The sequence below is a fragment of the Heloderma suspectum genome, chromosome 2 (genome assembly GCF_057233095.1).
Source record: "Heloderma suspectum isolate Gila_16-S chromosome 2, 16-S_ref, whole genome shotgun sequence".
Lineage (NCBI taxonomy): Eukaryota > Metazoa > Chordata > Lepidosauria > Squamata > Helodermatidae > Heloderma > Heloderma suspectum.
Window position 1 is genome coordinate 259,337,455 of NC_139459.1, and position 21,435 is coordinate 259,358,889.

At 41.8% G+C, this 21,435-nt stretch overlaps 1 protein-coding gene across 7 annotated transcripts in view; it reads left to right on the forward strand.

The window, feature by feature from the left end:
* JADE2 (jade family PHD finger 2) overlaps nt 1–21,435 on the forward strand; it is a 217,891-nt gene that overhangs the window by 169,735 nt on the left and 26,721 nt on the right. The gene's annotated exons all lie outside the window — the stretch shown is intronic.

The following is a 21,435-nucleotide window of genomic DNA, read 5'->3' on the forward strand; positions in this document are numbered from 1 at the left end:
TTATAGTCCAGCTCTCACAGCCATACGTTACTACTGGGAAAACCATAGCTTTGATTATATGAACCTTTGTCAGCAAGGTGATGTCTCTGCTTCTGACTATGCTGTCTAGGTTTGCCTTAGCTTTTCTCCCAAGGAGCAAGCATCTTTTAATTTCATGGCTATAGTCACTGTCTGCAGTGATTTTGGAGCCCAAGAAAATAAAATCTGTCACTGCTTCCATTTCTTCCCCTTCTATATGCCAGGACGTGATGGGGCCAGATGCCATGATCTTAGTTTTTTTAATGTTGAGTTTGAAACCAGCTTTTGCACTTTCCACTTTCACCCTCAACAAGAGGCTCTTTAGATCCTCTTCGCTTTCTGCCATTAGGGTGGTATCGTCTGCGTATCTGAGGTTGTTGATAATTCTCCCGGCAATCTTAATTCCGGCCTGTGATTCATCCAGCCTGACGTTTCTCATGATGTACTCTGCATATAAGTTAAATAAGCAGGGCGACAATATACAACCTTGTTGTACTCCTTTCCCAATTTTGAACCAATCGGTTGTTGCATGTCCGGTTCTTACTGTTGCTTCTTGACCCTTGTACAGGTTTCTCAGGAGACAGGTAAGGTGGTCTGGTACTCCCATCTCTTTAAGGATTTGCCACAGTTTGTTGTGATCCACACAATCAAAGGCTTTAGCATAGTCAATGAAGCAGAAATAGACATTTTTCTGGAATTCTCTTGCTTTCTCTATGACCCAGTGAATGTTGGCGATTTGATCTCTAGTTCCTCTGCCTCTTTGAAACCCAGCTTGTACTTCCGGTAGTTCTCGGTTCACATACTGCTGAAGCCTAGCTTGTAGGATTTTGAGCATCACCTTGCTGGCATGTGAAATGAGTGCAATTGTACGGTAGTTTGAACACTCTTTGGCATTGCCCTTCTTTGGAATTGGAATGTAAACTGACCTTTTCCAGTCTTGCGGCCACTGTTGAGTGTTCCAGATTTTTTGGCATATTGAGTTGCAGCACTTTAACAGCATCACCTTTTAGGATTTTAGGATAGCTCAGCTGGAATACCGTCATCTCCGCTAGCTTTGTTGCTAGTAATGCTTCCTAAGGCCCACTTGACTTCACTCTCGAGGATGTCCGGCTCAAGTTCAGTGACCGCACTATCATGGCTATCAGGGACATTAAGATCTCTCCTGTATAGTTCTTCTGTGTATTCTTTCCACCTCTTCTTAATCTCATCTGCTTCTGTTTGATCCCTGCCTTCTTTCTCCTTTATCATGCTCATCTTTGCACAAAACGTTCTCTTGATATCTCCAATGTTCTTGAAAAGATCTCTAGTCTTTCCCATTCTATTGTTTTCCTTGATTTCTTTGCATTGTTCATTTAAGAAGGCCTTCTTGTCTCTCCTTGCTACTCTCTGGAACTCTGCATTCAGTTGGGTATATCTTCCCCTTTCTCCCTTGCTTTTCGCTTCCTTTCTTTCCTCAGCTACTTGTAAAGCCTCATCAGACAGCCACTTTGCTTTCTTGCATTTCTTTTTCTTGGGGATGGATTTCGTTGCTGCCTCCTGAACAATGTTACGGACCTCCGTCCATAGTTCCTCAGGCACTCCGTCTATCAGGTCTAATCCCTTAAATCTGTCAAAGCCCAATTTTCTTTAAATTCACAGACCATAAAATAATGCCAACCATATACAGTCCTTTGTATGGAGACTTGTGCTCCAGTCACTCTGCTACTTTTCTATGTCTTTTGGCAGCTTATATTATTAAGCTTTCTCTGAACTAGAAATGTAGAAGCTAATATTTAAATCAAGCATTTTCATGAATCCCTTTCTGTGTATATATTGCAGGATATCTCCAATTTTGTTACAGTGAGCCTTCCTAAGTTAAGGAAAAGCCTCATTGAGCTCTTTCAAGTACTGTATATAAACTGAGACAAAATAGTGACAAATGGGTCAGCTGACATTGTTCATCCCAGGAGTGGGAAGATCAAAAGAAAATCCAGTGGCTCTGTGGGTAACAATCCGGGGCATGGGGTGGGGTGGGGGAATACCATAATTGAATAAAAAATAAGGTACCTATTAAAATACAATATAGTGTTAGACCCATAGATAGTTTCCCCAATGTTTGCCATTTAAAGTACCACTGAGGAACAAAATGTATCTCTCATTACCCCTAACAACATCAGATAACACTAGAAGTAAATACACTCCACACAATCACTTGCCTGGAACTAATTGGGAGATAATTGAAAGATGGAGTTAAGTCAGCATTTTATCTCTTAGCCTGTCCAGACAGAAAATGCAGCTGGTAAAATGCAGCTCCCATTCTAGTGAATTTTCCCAGTTAACAGGGTGTGTCATGGCTGTTCCAAAATCCAATTACACAAAAATACATTAGCACCAGAAGAAAAAAGGTGGCCACCAAACAGATTCCTTGTTGTAAAATGTTGGCTTTGTTTTTGTATCTTATAATTTTGGGTCTGAAGCTCTTATCTTACACAAGGCCAGGTGAAATAATTTAATTGATACTTTTTTGAATATATTTTTATTTATTTTATTTTTATAAATGAAATAAACAATACCAAAATTACCAACAACCTCATCAATACTTCAATTTCCCAACAGTACAATATTCTGATGAGGACACCACAATAACAAAGAGAGAAGAAAAAAGAGGAAAAAAAGGGAAAAGGGGGGAGGAAAGGAAGTGAAGAAAAATTCCCTCCCCTTCCTTCCCCCTCTCCTTCTCTCTCCCCCTTAATAAAGAATTGAGTTTAAACTCCAACACCCCCCAGCCTCCGATGCTATTCTGTTTTAAAAACTATATCTATAACCTTAACAATCTTACAGTTTAATAAACAATCTTTCATTTCTATATCATATCATCAATCTTATATCAAAGAAACAGGTCTACAATTCATTCCCAAAAGCCTATATTATTAGTATTTTTTATATATAGTATTATATAATAAAACTTAATATAAACCTTCAACCATCAGTAATAGATTTTATACTAGATATATTATCTATTTTAAAATAAAAAATATAAAGAAAAGCAAGAAAAAATAAAAGATGAAAGAGAGTAAACCAGTATAAATATAATTATTTATCTTCTGAATTAGCCTGGATCATGTAGACTAAACACAAACAGTTAACAAAGCTTGTTTAAAGATTCCAGTTCATGGGGTTGTAACAGAATTCTCACACATTTTTACGTTAAGCCATGCCTCCACCATTTCATGATTTAGAAACTTCATCTGACCTTCAGACACAATACAAAGTGTAGCAGGATATTTTAAGTAATATTGTAAGTTCATTTGTTTTGCCATATTCTTTGCTTTGATAAATTGCCTTCTTTTATTCGCCACCTCTTTGATGTGGTCTGGAAATAACATAACTTTATCTTGTTTCCAGGAAAGGCTTCCAACCTCCCTTGCCAAATGCAGGATATAATTCTCTGTGGAGACTTTTGCAAATTGAGCTATGATCATGTAATCAGTGCCTTTAGCATTTGGCACACGAAAATGCCTGCTCAATATCAAGTAAAATAATCAATAGGGAGTAAATATCAAGTAAATAATCAATAGGGAGTATCTCATGCAAAAGTTTATCCACAAGAATAGGCAATTTTACATCATTAGGCAGATTTTTAATCCCAATAATACATACATTGGATCTTTTCGTGAAGGCCTCCAGTTGAGAGATTCTATCAGAGATATTTTTAAAACAAATTTGTGTCATATTTTCATTTCCTGCCATTCAGTCTTCAAGCTCATTAATTTTTGTCTCCATTTTTTGCTGTGGCGCATTAATTAAATCTACAGCTCCTTGCAGGGTGGTGATGGAATTTTGAATTAAATCCAACCTTTTGACTTGTTCTGTAAATTGCGATGATAAAGTCCTGATCAGCATAAATAATACCCTATATCTTCTGTTTTTGACACTTTTGACACAGAGGATGCGGGGAGAGTAGATGCCAGCTCCCTTCTTCTCCTTGGAGCAGACATGTTTCTCTCAAACAGATCTTATAGGTCCTCAGATGTTCTCAAATATTGTTAACGTTTCTTAAATCATCCCTCAGAGGTTCTTGATATTTCTTAAAGCATATATTATTATGGAACACGTCAGCCCTGTTTTCTCCTATAAGATAGGAGTCTCGGTACAGCTTTTTGCATTGGTAAAGCTCTGGGAAGATAATCCTGGAATCCTGCCCCCCCCCCCCCCACTATCTCATGGAGGTTACTTTTCTCCAAGATGTTGTCTAGGGCTACTGCCTTGCACCCCCCTTTCAATTCCAGGGGGGAGATGAAAAGGTTTCTCAACCTTTTAAAAAGCTGTTTGAGAAAGCTCCCGTGGAGACCCGTGGGAAGCTGCCAGAGCGACATCGGTCCCAGCCGGAAGTCCCCTTTAATTGATACTTTAAACTATCAACTTTAATATATAGTTTCTGTGATCTCCCCCTCCCCCCACCCCCCGATATGCAACTGAGGAGTTTTTCAACTGCTTTTGGAATTCTTTGTCTTCTTTTTCCAGTACTTGTAGAGCTAATCTACTTTCCAAAATGGGTTTTTTTAAACTTTGGGGGAAAGTATGTTTGGAAAATCCTTTCTAGCAGTTATCCTTACATGATTTAAGGGAACTGAGTTGAAATGGCTGTATCAGGGGACATTTGGGCTGTTGTTTCCAGCAAACATGTCTGGATTGAGCAAACGTTCTGTTGTGGATTCAGAAGACCGGTGTCTTTACCACACAGTGATTTTTCACAATGGCTGCATGATATTATCTTGTGGAACTGTCATAGGAAGAATTCTAAAATAGGGTTAGCTCTATAGACATTTTTTTTCAAGACTTAAAGATCTTGTCTACTTAAACTGTGAAAACTGCAGAGGTGACTGTGTATATTGAATCCTTTGGGTATATCATGAATCCTATTTTGCATAATGAAAGTATACAACTTACTAAGAACCTCTCTGTCTCTAAACTGTTACTCGGGCAAGCCCATACTGAATATATTTCAGTAGTCTTGACTCAGATATGTGCCCAAGGACCCTCCCATCCAGGTCTTCAGCTGAATTCCTTAGAAAGCTTCTTTCAGGAGATAACGGAAGAGGACTTTTCTCCTTCTACTCCATATCACTTGAACAGTCCCAGAAAGCATTCTGGCTACCACCATGACCTGGCCATCCAGTCTCAACAGTGAACCCAGAAGCACCTCAAGGCTATAAGCCTCCGTGACCAGAGGGGGCTAGACCTCATTACTGATGGGAGTTCCAAGCCCCCCTGTCCATCTCCTAGTTTACAAGCCTCCTAATCATTGTTACTTCAGTCTTATCTTCATCCAGTTTCATTTGGCTCACCCTCATCTACTGTGAAAGCACTGAAACTACCTGAGAAGAAGAAGGAGAGCTGGGTGTCCTTAGTGTATTGAGGTTTCAGGGTCAATGTCTCCATATCTTCTTGTCCTGCAAAGATATGGTCAAGAGGGAAAAAACAGAACAGAATCCTTAGCGATCCCACAGGCAGCATTCTGGGAAGATGACAAATAGTTACCCATCACTATCTTCTGGGACTTCCCTGCTAAGAAGAAGCAGAACCTGTCAAGAGCAGTTCCCTGGACACCTTCTAGGTCTTGCATTGACACCTCAAGAAGAACAGTGTCCATAGGGTGCAATTTCCGTTATTAATCTTTAGGTTACAATTGTGGATTCCATTTCATTTCCAAATAGCAGGGGTGGAACTACAACCAAGAACAGGGACATCAGAAGGCATGGATGGATGCTAATTGTGAGAATTCTTTAACAAAGTACTAGTTTTTGTGGAGGAAAAAAGGAAGTACAATGCTAAACAGGAACCATCAGTGACACTTGTTGGTAATACCTGCTACAGATAACTGGTGCAACCCCACCCCCAAGTCTGAATATTTTAAGGATTAGACTAAAGTGTTTTGGAAGTGGAGTATAGATTCCTGAACCACATAAGAGATTTTATAACTTTTCCCCTGATGACATGATTGTGCACTGAGAAGCAGTATTAATTAGATTGGAGCCAGCAAAGATCTAGATTCAAAAATCTCTAGTCAGCTGTGCACATATCCCTCCCCTTTATTTTTCCTCCTGCAACATAGGAACATAAATGTCTTGCTTGTATCTAGTTCTAGGATGGTGATACTTTGTTTTTAGCAAAACACAGTCCTCCATTTAAAGAGCCACTGCTTTGGGTTATCCAAGATGCATTGGATACAGAGCAATATTATTATAAACATTTATTTGCTTTAATTAACTTCAGCAACGTTTGATTATTTTGTAGAGTGTCTTGACAGGCAACTGTCAATGGTGGGGGAGCATTGTACGTGCTTTTAGCTATGGTGATCTAAGTAGTTCCTAAGTGGACAGCAAAAGCATTTTTTTCTTTTAGACATATAAATTAAGAAATTGAAAGATAATGCCAAACATGTAACATACATCTTGCCAGACGTATTTGATTCCTTTGTAAAGAGTTTGATGTTCACTTCAAACCCAAATAAAGAGAAAGGTGCATATTAAAATACATAACACATAAATCATATGTTTAATATTTGGATATTTTAAAAAAAGAATTTCAACCCCCCAATACAAGTGCTTCCAAAATTTCTTGTGATAATACTACATCCCTAGGTTAATAGATTGTCTTGAACGGGTTTGTAGTCCACAAGGTGGTATTATTTTATTTATTTATTATTTATCTTACGGCACATTTACATCGCATTACAATAAAAACATAGAGCATAATAAATATGAAATGTAAAATATAAAATATAGACAGGAATATTACAAATGTATGTCTAGGTTACAGATATAGTTTTTTACTTCAGTTGTCACACCCAGGAAATCAGCAAAGTCTCCACTGTAGGCTCGGTTTTGACACTCTGTCACTATATGTTGGATAGTTTGTTTTCCAGCCCCACAATCACAATTTGATGATGTTGTTTTGCCCCATTTATAAAGGGCATCTGCACATCTACCATGAGCTGTGCAAATTCGGTTCAAGGTTGTCCATATTGCACGGGGCTGGTCAAATCCAGGTGGTTTTTCCAAGATGCAGGGCAAGCTTCGGCATTGTGGAGGGCAGTTTCCTAGCCAATGTTGTTTCCACGTGTTGTGGATATTGAAATCATCTTCTAGAAGAGCTTTAGTGGTAGAAATGGCTGGATGTCTCAATCTTAACCTGTTTCGCTCCAAGTAGGTTACATCATTTAATATTGGTAGCTGGAGATTATCAATAATCTTCCAGTATTCTTGAAGAAGGGCGCTTTTTCGTCTTGCATCTGGAAGTGGTATATGGCTCAAAACAGGCAGCCAGTTTGTGGGAGTAGATCGTATCATCCCACTAACAATACGCATTGATTCATGCAGTTGTGTATCGATCTTTCTTGTGTGCAGACTATTAAGCTACACTGGGGCACAGTACTCTGCTGCTGAGTAAACCAGCGGTCGTTCTCAGCATATCCACTGTTGAGCCCCAGCTAGTGCCGCATAGTTTGTGTAGAATGTTATTTCTACTTCTCAGTTTGGCAGCAGTCTTCATCAAGTGTTCTTTATAGGAAAGTGTCCTATCCAGTGTGACCCCAAGATATTTGGGATGCATGTTGTGATTGAGCCGGTTTCCCTTAAATTGAACGTTGAGCTCTCTGCCTGCTGATCTGTTACAAAGGTAAAGCATGTTACTTCCATCTTTGTTGGATTGGGCTGTAACCTGCACTTACAGAAATATTTATCGAGTATGTCTAGATCAGAAGTGAGGACATCTTCAGTTGTCTCAAAGGATTTATGTTGTGTGGCTATAGCCCAATCATCCGCGTAGCCAAACTTCCTCGACTTTGTGTATGGTACGTTAGCTATGTATAGATTGAAAAGGAGAGGTGCAAGAACCGAGCCTTGTGGTAGTCTGTTGTTTAAAATTTTAGGGACGCTAGTATCCTCTCCCATAGTCACAGAGAAAGTTCTTCCAGTAAGCATATTATCAATAAGTTGGGTAGTTTTTTGGCATGAGGTTACTTGTATTAATTTATAAAGTAGTCCATGTCTCCACACTGTATCATATGCTGCACTTAAATCTATAAAAGCAACTGATGTTTTTTGCTTCGCCTGATATCCTGCTTCTATATAGGTTGTTAGTGAAAACACTTGGTCAGCGCAGCTTCATGCGAGGCGAAATCCAGCTTGTTCCAGTGGAATTATCTGGAGTATCTTCTGGCTGATTCTGTTATGCAGAAGCCTTTCGAGAAGTTTATAGACAGTGCTTAGCAGTGCGATTGGTCAATAGTTCTTTGGTTGGTCATTTGTTTTTCCCGGTTTGAGTATTGCGATGATTTTTGCTTGCTTCATCTTGTGTGGTATTATACCTGTTTCCATAATATCCAAAAAGAATTCTGCCAACCATCTTTTTGCATATTTTCCACAGTGCAGGAGGAATTCAGGGTGTATACCATCATGTCCAGGTGCCTTGCCAGCTTTTATATCCTTGAGTGCATTTGTAATTTCAAAGGGGAGTAAAGGGCGTGAATATTCAGATTGTTCAGGACAAGAAGTTTTAAGAGCACCAAGCTTTTGTCTAATTTGTCTTGTATGGACTTTGTCCCTTGTAGCTCTAGATGTAGACAATATATGTGCCAAGATCTTATTGGATGAAATGTGTGTCTTATCATTTCTTTTCTTCTTACTTCCCCCTAATTTCCATAGCAATGACCATGCTTCTCTACTAGATGTTTTAAAATGGAGCGATTCAACGGTCTCCATCCATTTCTCTCGCTGTGCTGTATCGAGGCTATGTAACAAGTCATCTGCAATATCATGGTCTCCATTTTTAAAAAATTATTGATACAGGTTCTCACAGGTATCATTCCACCCCAGAATATATTGCTTGCAGTATCCTCTAGGAATAGCCTTTCCTGCTGCACATATAAATGCCCCTGTAAGTCTCTCATAATTGTTGAATTTAGGGGAGATCCAGCCCAAGAATTTGTCTAGATTTTCAGTAAAGACATCCCATTTCGCCTTCTTGAAATTCCACCTTGGGCGGGGAAGGGATGACATCAGGGGTTGACAGGAAAGGACTTCACTACTAGAATGACTTTCACTTCTAGTTTGTGAAGATGATATTTTCTCCTACCAGTGTCCAGGATCTGCCTCCTGTGCCTTCCAGAAACTTACTCCGTTTTCCCCACTAGTTTCATGGTGGAACTAAGAGCATGTTCAATGTATTGGAACATGAGCATAGAAGTCCAAATAAAGGAATCATTAAAAAACATCACCCTGTGGCTATTAAAAAGAAGATGAAGGATATATTGATGGGTCCTTACAAATAAGATGAACATTTAGTAATCCAGCCTCCCAAATGCAATAAATGTGAAGCTTCCAAACTGACTGACACCTACTGTTCCTGCTATAGTGCCACCCAGTTTCTACAACGTTCCTCTGTTTTGGGTACCACAAAGCCCCCTTTGTCCTCTGTTGACTTCATGTATCCCACCTCTCATACTGAATTGTCCACTTAACCTTTCTTCTAACCCTTTAAATATTCACATTATTCCTATCCTATGCAGCCTATTTTCTCCATTGAGTTTCAGTTATATGAGCCCAACCTGTTCCGTTCAGGAGCTCTCTTTGCTTTGTCTTCTGACACTGGAGCAGAATGTGTCTGAAGCTACCTGAGAAGACCCCTGGTGGTTTTCTATGGTTATAGGTGTTGGAAGAAGTGTCAGAGGGTTGTAAAGTGTAATCATGGCATGAGATTTTCTCTACAACCAATAGGAGTTGGTGCCCACTGGGACTGGTGGGGCAGAGGTAAGGTCACCACAGGAGGAACCAAGGCAGTCACCATACTCAGTAACACAGAAAAGCATTTGTTTGAACCCAGCAGTAATTCATTATAAAAACAGAAATTGAGGGACATTAAATTTAACATCATGCTTGTAAAGCAGGATGTGTGGGTTGGGTGGAAATAAATTCATACAACATCACAGAAAAGCAGTCTTTTGAATCCCCAGCAGCCAGAAACTCATACCATAGAAAGGAGAAAGTGAGCATCTGAGAGCATCCAAAATCCACCCTTTTTCATACCCACAGAACATTGCCAATACTACCTCTTCGCATGTCTGTTCAGAAGTAGCAGTGAAAATCAGTACAGTACGTATTCATGTCTACTCAGAAGTAAGAAGGACTGGATTGCTCAGGACTAAGCATAGGCAGTAAGTTCTGAGAGCATCCAAAATGCACCCCTTTGCATGGGTATCCCCACGATCTCTGGATAGACGGATGGAAATCCCTTTTTGGATGAAAAGGGACTTGATTAGAGGTTGGCACCAAATGCCTGCAAGGAGAGCAAAAGAGAGAGACTGATTCTCTGCAGCCATGTCCCAGGTCTCTTCCCGCTGCCCCCGCCCCCGAATGTCACTCTTTCCCATGCAGTCAGGCTTGCTGTTTTTTAGACACATGTGCACACAGAGTCGCTCGCTCGCTCGCTGGCTTCTGCTACTGCTGCTCCTCAAAGATAAAAAAAAAGGAGCAGAGGCCAGGGGTTCAGTGTTCTCTTCCTGCTCTTGCCTGCCTTCTGTCTCAATGAAACAGAAAGGAAGAGGTTTGAGCATGCACCATTTTTTAAAAAAACCAACAGAGCCCTACAAGACACCTGCTCGGGTGGAGAAGAACTAGTAATGCCCATATTCGGTAGGCAGGCAGGTAAAGCATGTCTCACCCCTCCCCAGTGCCCTGCCTCCCTTCCCCCCTCTGCTGACTAAATTGTGACTGAGGGAATGTTCTGAGCACGTGCAAATCCTGCAAGTGCTCAGTATTTATCAAAGAAGCTTGGAGGATTCCAGGACGCAACAGAGGGCAAGAACTGTGAACAGGGGAATGTTGTGAACGTGTGCAAACTCAGCACATGCTCGGTATTCATCAAGGAAGCCAGGAGGATTCCAGGCCTCAACAGAGGGCAAGAAGAGGACCACGAGGCAAGCACTTTGCAGTTCGCTGAAGAGGGGGCTGGAGGTCTTCTTGCACCCACCCACCCTGAACATACTGTTGGGTCACCTCTGCTGCAACCATCAGTGCTGTGAAAGATAATATGGCTAGAAACCTAACAAATAACATTTCTATGTTGTTTTTTCCAGGCTGGCCAGGGGGCAGGGCTTTTGTATAGTTGGTATAAATCTCCAGATTTGAATATAATGTTGAGCGCTGTCACAGAAGTGTACTATGTAAAGGGAAAGTCCACCTTAATACATTCCTAGTGAAGTAAATGCAGTAACTGCAGAGTAAATTGCCCCTTAAATAGACAGTGTGTTATTTCTTGGTAGCTCCACTCCTGATACCTTGCCTTCTCCAGGCAGCTCAAAGCAGTGTGCTAGTAGAATGTACATTCTTACTAGTAGAATAAAGTATTGTAGTCTACGTACTTGGCTCTGGATTCAACCCAAACATACAGTTTTAAAGAAGACAAGATGTTCATGTCACCAGACAACCGTTTAAACAATGGTCGATCTCTCCAAAAGAATAAATAATAGAAACCTCAGTGGAGGAGCAAAGAAGCAAATGAAAAATCCTTGGCTATATTTATATATTTTCCCATTATTTTAATGGTGGCTGAGTAGCTGTTTATCCTCATAACTCCCACAGGAATTAGAAAATACTGAAGACTCCATCTTTTATTAGCTGGAAGTGTGGCACCTTGCAGATCTTCGTACTTAAGGGCGCAATCTTATTGTGACGATCTAAGCCTCCGAACTCTAGAGGCTTACAGCCATCCTTTGCAGGGCAGGAGGAGCGGCAGAGGTGATCTTCACCTTCCCATCCTCCTGCCCTGCATTTTCTCTGGGCAGGGTTTTTTTGCCTTTCTAACAGAAGTGTCTTGGAGGGGGAGGGAAGGAAGCTGGATATGCCTCAGGACAGCTCATATCCTGGCCAGTCTCCTCCCCACCCACTCAAATGACTCCTTTTCCCCCTCTCCATTCCTGACTGTGGAGGGGCAGCTGGTGTGGTTCTTTCTGTGCCAGCAAGGAGGGGGAAGGGGTCAGAACTCCAGTTCCCAGTTCCGAGGTCGGAGTGCTAATCCAAACTATGCTATGGCCTCTCACAAGACATCTAGGGGCCATAGGATTGTTCCCTAAGGTTTGTTCACATAAGCAGATAACTTCTTGTGTTATAATTGTGGAATAGCTCGCCAAGTGAGAACTACTTCATTTTATTAAAAACAAGCTTAATAGTCTGATCTTGAATGTATTTATTCAGAAGTCAGTCCCACAGTTTCAGTGGGTTTTACTCCCAAGTAAGTGTAAACTGCATCCTGAAAAGGTAGTGTTGCAGAAGGAGCCAAACCCAGGAAAGGACAGGTGTATAGGTGAGGCACTGAACTGAATCCCAAGTTTCTCATTTCCTGGGTTAGTGCTCAACAGATAGGACCTTTGTTACTTAGGCAATGGGAGAACCCAGTTAAACTCATATAAATGATGCAGGCAGCAACCAAGTTGGAAATTTAACTTAAAATTATATCCTCATAAGTTGATTGGTTTTGGACACAAAGTGCAGTTGACTAATCAAATCCTTTCACGCCTTAATGGGCATTTACCTATAATTGACAAAGACAAGCAGTTTACATTGGCAAACTTAGTTCCCTTTGAAGTGCGACAACACGCGTTAGTTTCAGGATGACATTCTCCTTTTTCTGGCTCATTAGAACTCCTTCATCTGATGAAGTGGGCCATAGTCCAAGAAAGCTTATCCTAGAATAAATTTGTTAGTCTTTAAGGTGCCACAAGACACTTCGCTGTTTTAGAAGTTATTGAAGCCGTTACAGTCATATTCGCCATTTACTTGATTGCTTTCACTTGCAAACTGAGGGGAGATATGATAGCGCTCTTCAAGTACTTGAAAGGTTGTCACAGAGAGGAAGGCCAGGATCTCTTCTCGATCATCCCAAAGTGCAGGACACGGAATAATGGGCTCACGTTACAGGAAGCCAGACTCCGGCTGAACATCAGGAAAAACTTCCTGACTGTTAGAGCAATACGACAATGGAACCAATGACCTAGGGAGATGGTTGGTGGGCTCTCCCACACTGGAGGCATTCAAGGTGAGGCTGGACAGCCATCTGTCAGGGATGCTTTGAGTTGGATTCCTGCATTGAGCAGGGGGTTGGACTCGATGGTCTTATAGGCCCCTTCCAACCCTACTATTCTATGATTCTATGAAACTTATACAATCTTTTGCATTAATTTGCATAACATGATACTTCAGGAATCCCTCTTTTAATGAACCAAGAGCCTGTTCACAAATGTGACCATTTTAAAGCACTTCACTCTCTTGTTTCTTTGATTTAGTACTCTCACACATTTTTAAAAACAACATGCCTTCAGCAAATGGTCATGCAATTGTGTCATGGCACCCAGAGCTTTTGAAAATAATTAAATTGTTTGAGTGTAGGGCTCTTGGTCCTTACTGACATCAGTTATAAGCCATTGTATTTATTTGTCTAGCTGGTTATTTACCATTCAGATCATGGAAGCTCACTGTCCATGTAAAACCTCACATTAATTCATCAGTAGAGACGACATTAACGCAGATAATTGGATAAGTGTAAATACATGATGTCGTTGTTGCTATGGACAAGGCAGCTTTCAGAAAGAGCCTTTGACAAGCAATAATTCTGTTATAACTTTGGTAGTAGAAATTAATGAAGTGGGGGTAGGTCAAATGTGATGTTAAAGATACAAAGACTCCTAAACACTCGTACTGTTCTTTTTTAAAAAGGGATTACTAAAGAAGTGGATATTCTCAGCATATCATAGAGCAATACAGTAATGGCAAAAAGGGATGAGTGGTGGCGGTGGGGGATATTGAAAAGAAAAGTGTGATATCAATATTGTTGTGTGTCAGTATAAATGACTGAAAATATCCTTGAGGCTACTTTGCTGTGCCTTCAATGTAGGGATGTACGAAATTGGCCTTACCTGGCTCCGCTGGGTTCTGCTGGCGAGGGGAGGCGCTCCATCCCTCCCCCCGGAATCCTGGCCAGCTGGCTCCACTCCACGGGGATTCCGCAGAGCCGCCAGCCGGCTCCGCCAGCAGCCAGACATCCGGCCGCTGGCTAGCAGGGACGCAAATGGCGGCGGCCGTAGCCGCCACCGTTTGCGTCCCTATAGTCAGCCGTGATAGGCTACGTAAATCTTTACATAGCCTATCATGTCTGACTTAAAACAGAAAACCTCACATACGCAAATGGAAGCGGCTACGGCCACTGCCATTTGCGCTCCTTATTTTGGCCCATCTTAGTCTATGTAAATATTTACGTAGACTAAGATGGCGAAAATAAGGGGAATGCAAATAGCGTAGCGGACGCTATTTGCATTCCCCCTTATTTTCGCCGTCTTAGTCTACGTAAATATTTACATAGACTAAGACTGGCCAAAATAAGGACCGCAAATGGCGGCAGCTGTAGCCGCCGCCATCTGCGTACACGTGTTGTTGTTTTGTAAAAGTCAGACGTGATAGGCTACGTAAAGATTTATGTAACCTATCACGTTGTGTTTTCTTTTTTTTTGTTTTTTTTAACCTAGCCATGATAAATATTTACGTAGCCTATCACGTCTTTTTTTTTTTTTTAACACTGGAAATGGCGGTGGCGGCAGCCGGTCAGGAGACCGGCCGCCGCAGCCACCCGGAAGATCTGCCCCAGGTAAGTCTCGTCCCGGGGGGGAGCAGCGGGGGGGTGGCAGGCCGTTCCGCCACGGAGTTTGGGGGGCCGAATGCACTGGCATTCGGCCTCACCGAGATCCGTGGCGGAATTCTCTGCCATCCCTAAGTCTAAGTAAGAAGTAACTTTTCCTCCTTATCTGATTCCCTTCCCCCCCGCCCATACTCTCCCCTCACAAATATAATACTGTTGGGGTTTTTTAAGATATCCAGGAGAGTTTGTTTGTTTAATCTTATTTTATAGACACTTCCTAATCCAACCACGCACAACTGGAATCAGGGCTTCCCCATGCACATCCCTACTTGGATGAAGAGCCTTGCACACAAGTAGGTGCTATGTGCACATGCGATCCAGCTCCCAGGGCTGTGCATGCATAACCCTATTAGAAAATCGGCAGTAGCTCGAATCAGTTGTTTGGGGTTCGGTTAATTTAATCATTTTCACTGCCTTTTCTGTGATGCGCCAGGGAAATTCTCAAACCTTGGCTCCCAGCAGTCACGGTCTGGTACCTCCCCTCCTGTGCTGGCAGAGCTCTTTTTCCACTGCAAGCTTGGCAGACTGAGCTCTGTACTTCGAAGGCATCCATAGCAGCCTAGCTGAGCATTCAGTTGGCTGGCCCCAAAGACCAAGCCCTGTCCACCAAGCCCTGTGAAACCCTAGCCTAGGCACATCTTTATTGTTATTTTATGTATTTATCAATTTATGAGTCACTTTTTGGCCCAAATAGGACCCCCAGGGCAACTTACAATTAAAATTTAATGCAATTTTTTAAAAAAAATGTGACCACTTTAAAAACAATTTTAAAACTTCAAAAACAATGTGAGAACTTTAAAACATCGCCCACGGCAGAATTACAGGCAGGAGAGAATTGTAAAAACAGCATGTGGAGCTAATACATTTAAAATACTGAAAAGGCATACAGAACAAAAATGTTTTGACAGCCCACCTAAAACGGAAGAAAGAAGGGGCCAACCTTATTTCCTTTAGAAGAGAGTTCTAAAGGTGGGGTGCTGCCACAGAGAAGGCCCTGTCCATGCATCTAACCTGTCTTGGTGGTGGGACATGAAGAAGGGCATCTGAACATCTTAAACTATGAGCAGGTTCATAGAGCAGGAAGAGGTCCCATATGAACTTACAAAGCTCTAAACAAGCCATTTAGGGCTTTATAGGTAAGCACCAGCCATGAATTGTACCCAGAAACAGATCAGCAGCCAGTGCAGTTGATACAATACTGGTGTAATATGGCCCACAAACAGGCACCAGAAAACAATCTGGCTGCTGCAGTTCGCACAAGCTGCAGTTTCTGAACGCTCTTCAAGGACAGCCCAGTGTAAAGCGCATTGCAATAATTTAAAGGGGGGGCAGTGATTAAGGCATGAATCACTGAAGCCAGATCTGCCTTCTCCAGGAAGGGGTGCAGCTGGTGCACCAGTCAAAGCTAGGCAAAGATGCTCCTGGCCACAGCAGCAACCTTATCTCCAGGAACAACGCTGAGTCCAGAATCATCCCCAAGCTATAAACCTGATCCTTCAGAGGAAGCGCCACCCCACCCAGAACGTGCTGTACCTCCAGTCCTAGATCAGCTTTTCTACCCACCAACAGTACCTCAGCTTGTTAACCTACATCCAGCCCATTAGTGCATCCAGACAGCAGTTCAGGACTTCCATATGGGAGGAGGCATTCCATCAGGTACTGAAGTCCCAACCTATGTAGAGCTTCATACAGTAGGTCAAAACCATTACATTAGTAAAGTTTAATATGGGTTCTTCTCAGTCTCTTCATTCAGTCCTTGGCTGCCAATGTACGTTTGAAACCGTCTGTGCAATGTTTCTTGACTTGCCATGGGAACTCTATTAATATCCTATTTAACTCTTAATATCCTCATGAGCAACAGAAATCCAGTAAACAAAGCAAAATAAGATGGACATTTACACTTTCGTAAATCACTTGTACAGATCACAAAATCTGTGTTAAATTGGTGCAGAATTCTTATTTTGTTGTAAGTACTTGTGTACACAAGTATTTATATATAATTTCTGGCAAGCCAGCTTTATATAGGTAGGACTTTGCTAGAGACTCGGAGAGGGGTCTCCATTATGTAAATGGAGATTTTCATTATGTAAATAAAGCTTTGATTTCGTACCAGCTGCCAGTATTGTTCTTGGGTATTACTGTAGTGGCATGGCAAAATTTGGCCCAGTTAGTATATTACTAAACCAGGATGGACTCAAGTCCAGAAGATGGGTATATTTAGACGCCTGCTAAGTCTATATTTACCTCACACCATGTCTCTGACAGTGTGTGACAGGCAAGCTTAAAACCATCACTGAAGTCATGTTAGAGATTAGTAGCAGGCTTTTCTTATCCCTGCACAAGATTTGAAAAAGCAAATGGTAGAAATCAGCAGCTCTTCTGCTTGAGGACTGATCTTGAACTTCAGGGGTCAGGGGTTGTGCTCTCAGACTCCTGTCGTTGCCTCAGCATGATAATGTGTCAGGAAGCAACTTGACACTTGAACAGTCTGTTTAGGTCTCCTTCATCTGTGTCTGGCTTTGCTCTCTCCTGAATGGCTGTGCTGTTGAAACAGGATAGCCAACTGGTACAAGGTTTTCTTTTACCACTGACAGTCCCACTGCATACAGTATTTATGCTGAATGGAGCTTTTCTCTGAGGGGAATTTCTTGCAACTGGGTCATCAGTCACTGGTAAAACAGCAGCTACCCTGAAAGAAGCAAGACATAAGTGACCTTTGGATGACTGGGTTTATTTCAGAAGTATTGTCATTTGCGGTACACCTGCCAGGCAGAAAAGTGTTGTTTTTTAAAACAGAAGTCCTTGTTATTGGACAGAACGACCCTGCCACGAGAAACAAATATTAAGTCCGGCCATTGCCTCAAAACATGGCCCAATGTGAAGGAAGCTGAAGTATCAGGACTTTAAATGAAATTAGGACTAATCCGAATTGGTAACACAAAATGTAGTATCAGAAACTTAAGAAGAGCCTAAAAACAAAGTTTTTTTTTAAACAGATGTGCATGGCCAGTAAAAGTACATTGGGGCTCAACTCATAAGCTACAGGGTCTGAAAGAGAAAAGAATTAAGTTTCTTTACAGTGTAATCCTATGCATATTTACTCAGAAGTAAGTCACAATGAGTTCTGTGGGATTTACTCCCAGTTAAGCATGTGCAGAATTGCAGTCTCGCTGTCTAAATTTAAAGTAATTGGTGCATTTTGGAGTGATGATAAACTCTCTCTAACTGTCAGGATAGCAATAATCAAAATGATTCCCTAAGTAGTTATAGTTATTTCCAGTGTTGCTCGTAGAAATTCTAGGAAAGCATGCCTGAGAAAATGCCTTGGATAAATTCACTTGATAGGCTAAGCAACAATTTTCAAAGATTTTTTAAAACTCACCTAGAGAATCCTTACTAAGCAGAGTGGACTTGCAGGTCCAGATTTATCATTATATTACTGAGTCACTTAAGCCACATAATTAGTCTGATTAGAGTTCCAGGATGGATCCAGGTGAAATGTATAGGATTACATTATCCATACAAAGGGATAACATTTCTATTTGCTAAAGATAGATCCAGAACCATGCAGTGTAATATTTTCACACCCTTCACTGGGAAAATATGGGAGAAGTGGAAAGGGAAATGAGCGGCTGGAGTTTCTTCTCTTACCTCATTTATCCATTCTTCAGATTTTGGTAGAGCCCAAAACTATGTTCACTTTGGACCTTGGTTTCCCAAAAAAATGCATAGGTATATTGATATTAGCTCTGTTTGCATGTAACAGGGGCAAATCACAAGTTAATTAAATCGTGGCCACTTCAGCTTTGCATAACCAACCTCTGATCGACCCGATCATAGGATGTCGAGTGACATGCAAACCCAGACACTATGGGTTATTCATGGGTTAAACAACACAAACCTAATCTAAGAGCTAATTGTAGTTGACATATGAACTAACTGATTATGCAAAGCAGAAGCAGCTAATGCATGGCACGCAACCCAGCAAATTGTAGGTTAAGTAACCCATAATTTGCCGCCATTACCGGGTCAAAAAGGGTGATGTGTTTATCACTATGGCACAGTAAAAAAAATAAGTTAGATGTTCCCATTCATCAGTTTCAGTACCATCAAATATAAACTTTATGGTGTCACAGCCAACTTTAAGAAGCTGTCTCTAGGGGGTTTAACAGGTTTTGAAATGTTACTTTATTCAAAGACTATGCTAGAAGAAGTCTTATTTCTGAGCTACACCATCTGTTGCTCCAAGCAAGAATGGTCCTTCTTCTGGGACCACTTACCCTTGGCTCAAGAATTTGGAAAATCCCATGGCAGAGCTCTGGTGGGACAAACAAGACCAGAAATCTCTGTTAGTGTAAACCTTAAGGAACAGTCCTTTAAAATCTTAGTTTAGATTCCAGATCAAATGTATTATGATGCAGATACTGGCATTGCAAATCTGCTTGATTTGCTGAGTTCTCAAATAATATTATGCAGCATCACTAGTTGCGCCACTTGTGGTGGTAATCCTGCTTGTTCTTTTTTTAATCGGAAAATAAGAAATAGTTTTGAAAAAAGAAAGGCAAGGATTTAATCACTGAAGTCATCTCAAGGACTTCACTACAGTCTCTTGGTTACGATATTAGTACAGCACTTCCACATATTTTAGATACTGTTTTTTTTTGGCATTTTGTAAATGTACCTAGACTTTATACACCATACACTTAAGAAATATAGGCAAGCTGGGCCTTTGCCATATAGTTCTCTTCCAATTTACAAAGCTTTTACTAGCAACAGAGGTCCTTAAAATGTAATGGCACAGAAACATTTTGCAGTTCTGTTACATTGCTCCATAAAAGAACCCTTTTATAGACATTAACACCTGAACTAAGCCATAGGCTTGAATTATATTAAGTATATCATACAAATGTTGTGTTTTTAATTATTAGTCCTATCACTAGAGGCATGCTTATACCAAATAATGAAAGCACTGGTAGCTGCATCTTGGCCTGAAGGGGAAAAAACTGGGTTGCCTCTGATGGCTGAAGGTACAGTGGTTTGCCTGCTTGAGAGCCTTTGTGCAGTAGTGGTTAGATTTGGGGTCTGGATGTGGAAAACCCAAATTCAAATCCATGTTGAGCCTTGATATTTATTTGCTGGCCTTCAGAAACTCATTATTTCTCAGCCATACTTATGTCACAGAGTTGTTACCAGGAGGATGAAATAAGATAACCTCATGTCTTTCAGGCTAGAGAGCTTTGCCATACCCAACAAGGGGTAGGTAGGTATCGGGCTTCAGAGCCGGTTATGGGACAGAAAGAGCTTTGGTCTCCTTGGTGGATGACCTATGCCGGGAACTAGACAGGGGGAGTGTGTCCTTGTTGGTTCTGCTGGACCTCTCAGTGGGTTTCGATACCATCTACCATGGTATCCTTCTGGGCCACCTCGCTGGGATGGGACTTGAAGGCGCTGTTTTACAGTGGCTCCATTCCTGCTTGGAGGGGCGGACCCAGAAGGTGGTGCTGGGGGACTCCTGTTCGACTCCCTGGCCATTGGCCTATGGAGTTCCTCAGGGTTCTGTTTTGTCCCCCATGCTATTTAACATATACATGAAAGCACTGGGAGAGGTTGTCCAGAGTTTTGGGGTTCGGTGACACCAGTATGCTGATGACACCCAACTCTACTTTTCCTTCCCATCTAATTCCAAGGAAGCTGTTCCAGTGCTAAACCAGTGTCTGCTGGCAGTAATGGACTGGATAAGAGCAAACAAATTGAAGCTTAATCTAGACAAGACAGAGGTTCTCCAGCTCAGTCGAAAGGTAAATCAGGGAATAGGGATTCAGCTTGTGCTGGATGGGGTTACACTCCCCCTGAAGACATAGGTTTGCAGCTTGGGTGTACTTCTAGCTTCAGCCCTGAATGCCCAGGTTTCAGTGGTGGACAGGGTGCATATGCATTGTTAAAGCTAGTGCACCAGCTGCACCCATTCCTTGAGATGTCTGACTTGGCCACGGTGACACATGCCTTAGTTACATCCCGTTTCAATTACTGTAATGCGCTTTACGTGAGGCTGCCTCTGAAGAGTGTTCAGAAACTTAAGCTGGTTCAAAGAGCTGCTGCCAGGCTGTTGACTGGGGCTGGCTACTGGGAGCATACCACTCCCCTGCTAAAATAGCTTCACGGGCTCCCAGTCTGTTTCCAGGCACAATTCAGGGTGCTGGGCATGACCTATAAAGCCCTAAACAGCTCGGGTCCAGGTTATCTGAAAAACCGTATTCTCCCCTATGAGCCTGCTCATGCCCTGAGATCTTCAGGGGAGGCCATTCTCACTGTCCTGCCACCATCACAGGCTCGCCTGATAGGAACGCGGGAGAGGGCCTTCTTGGTGGCTGCCCCAAGGCTCTTGAACTCCCTTCCCAGGGCGGCAAGAGTGGCACCCTCCTTGGTATTCAGAGCTAAGGCCTGAATAGGGTGCATCTTTTTCTTATTTGTCGTTCTCTAAACTCAGTCCTCTATCCTGACAGATGTTTTCAACTGGATTCCCTAACTGATTCTCCTAACTGCTCAAAGCATATTCTTGCCCCCAACTGTCCTGTCATATGGAAGCACCCACTGTCTCTCAGCCTCCATTTCCTTGGATACAATTGATCAGGATGTTCTTTTGTGCAGTCCCTATTAATTTCCATGAGGCTCATACAGGAGAACTTCCCA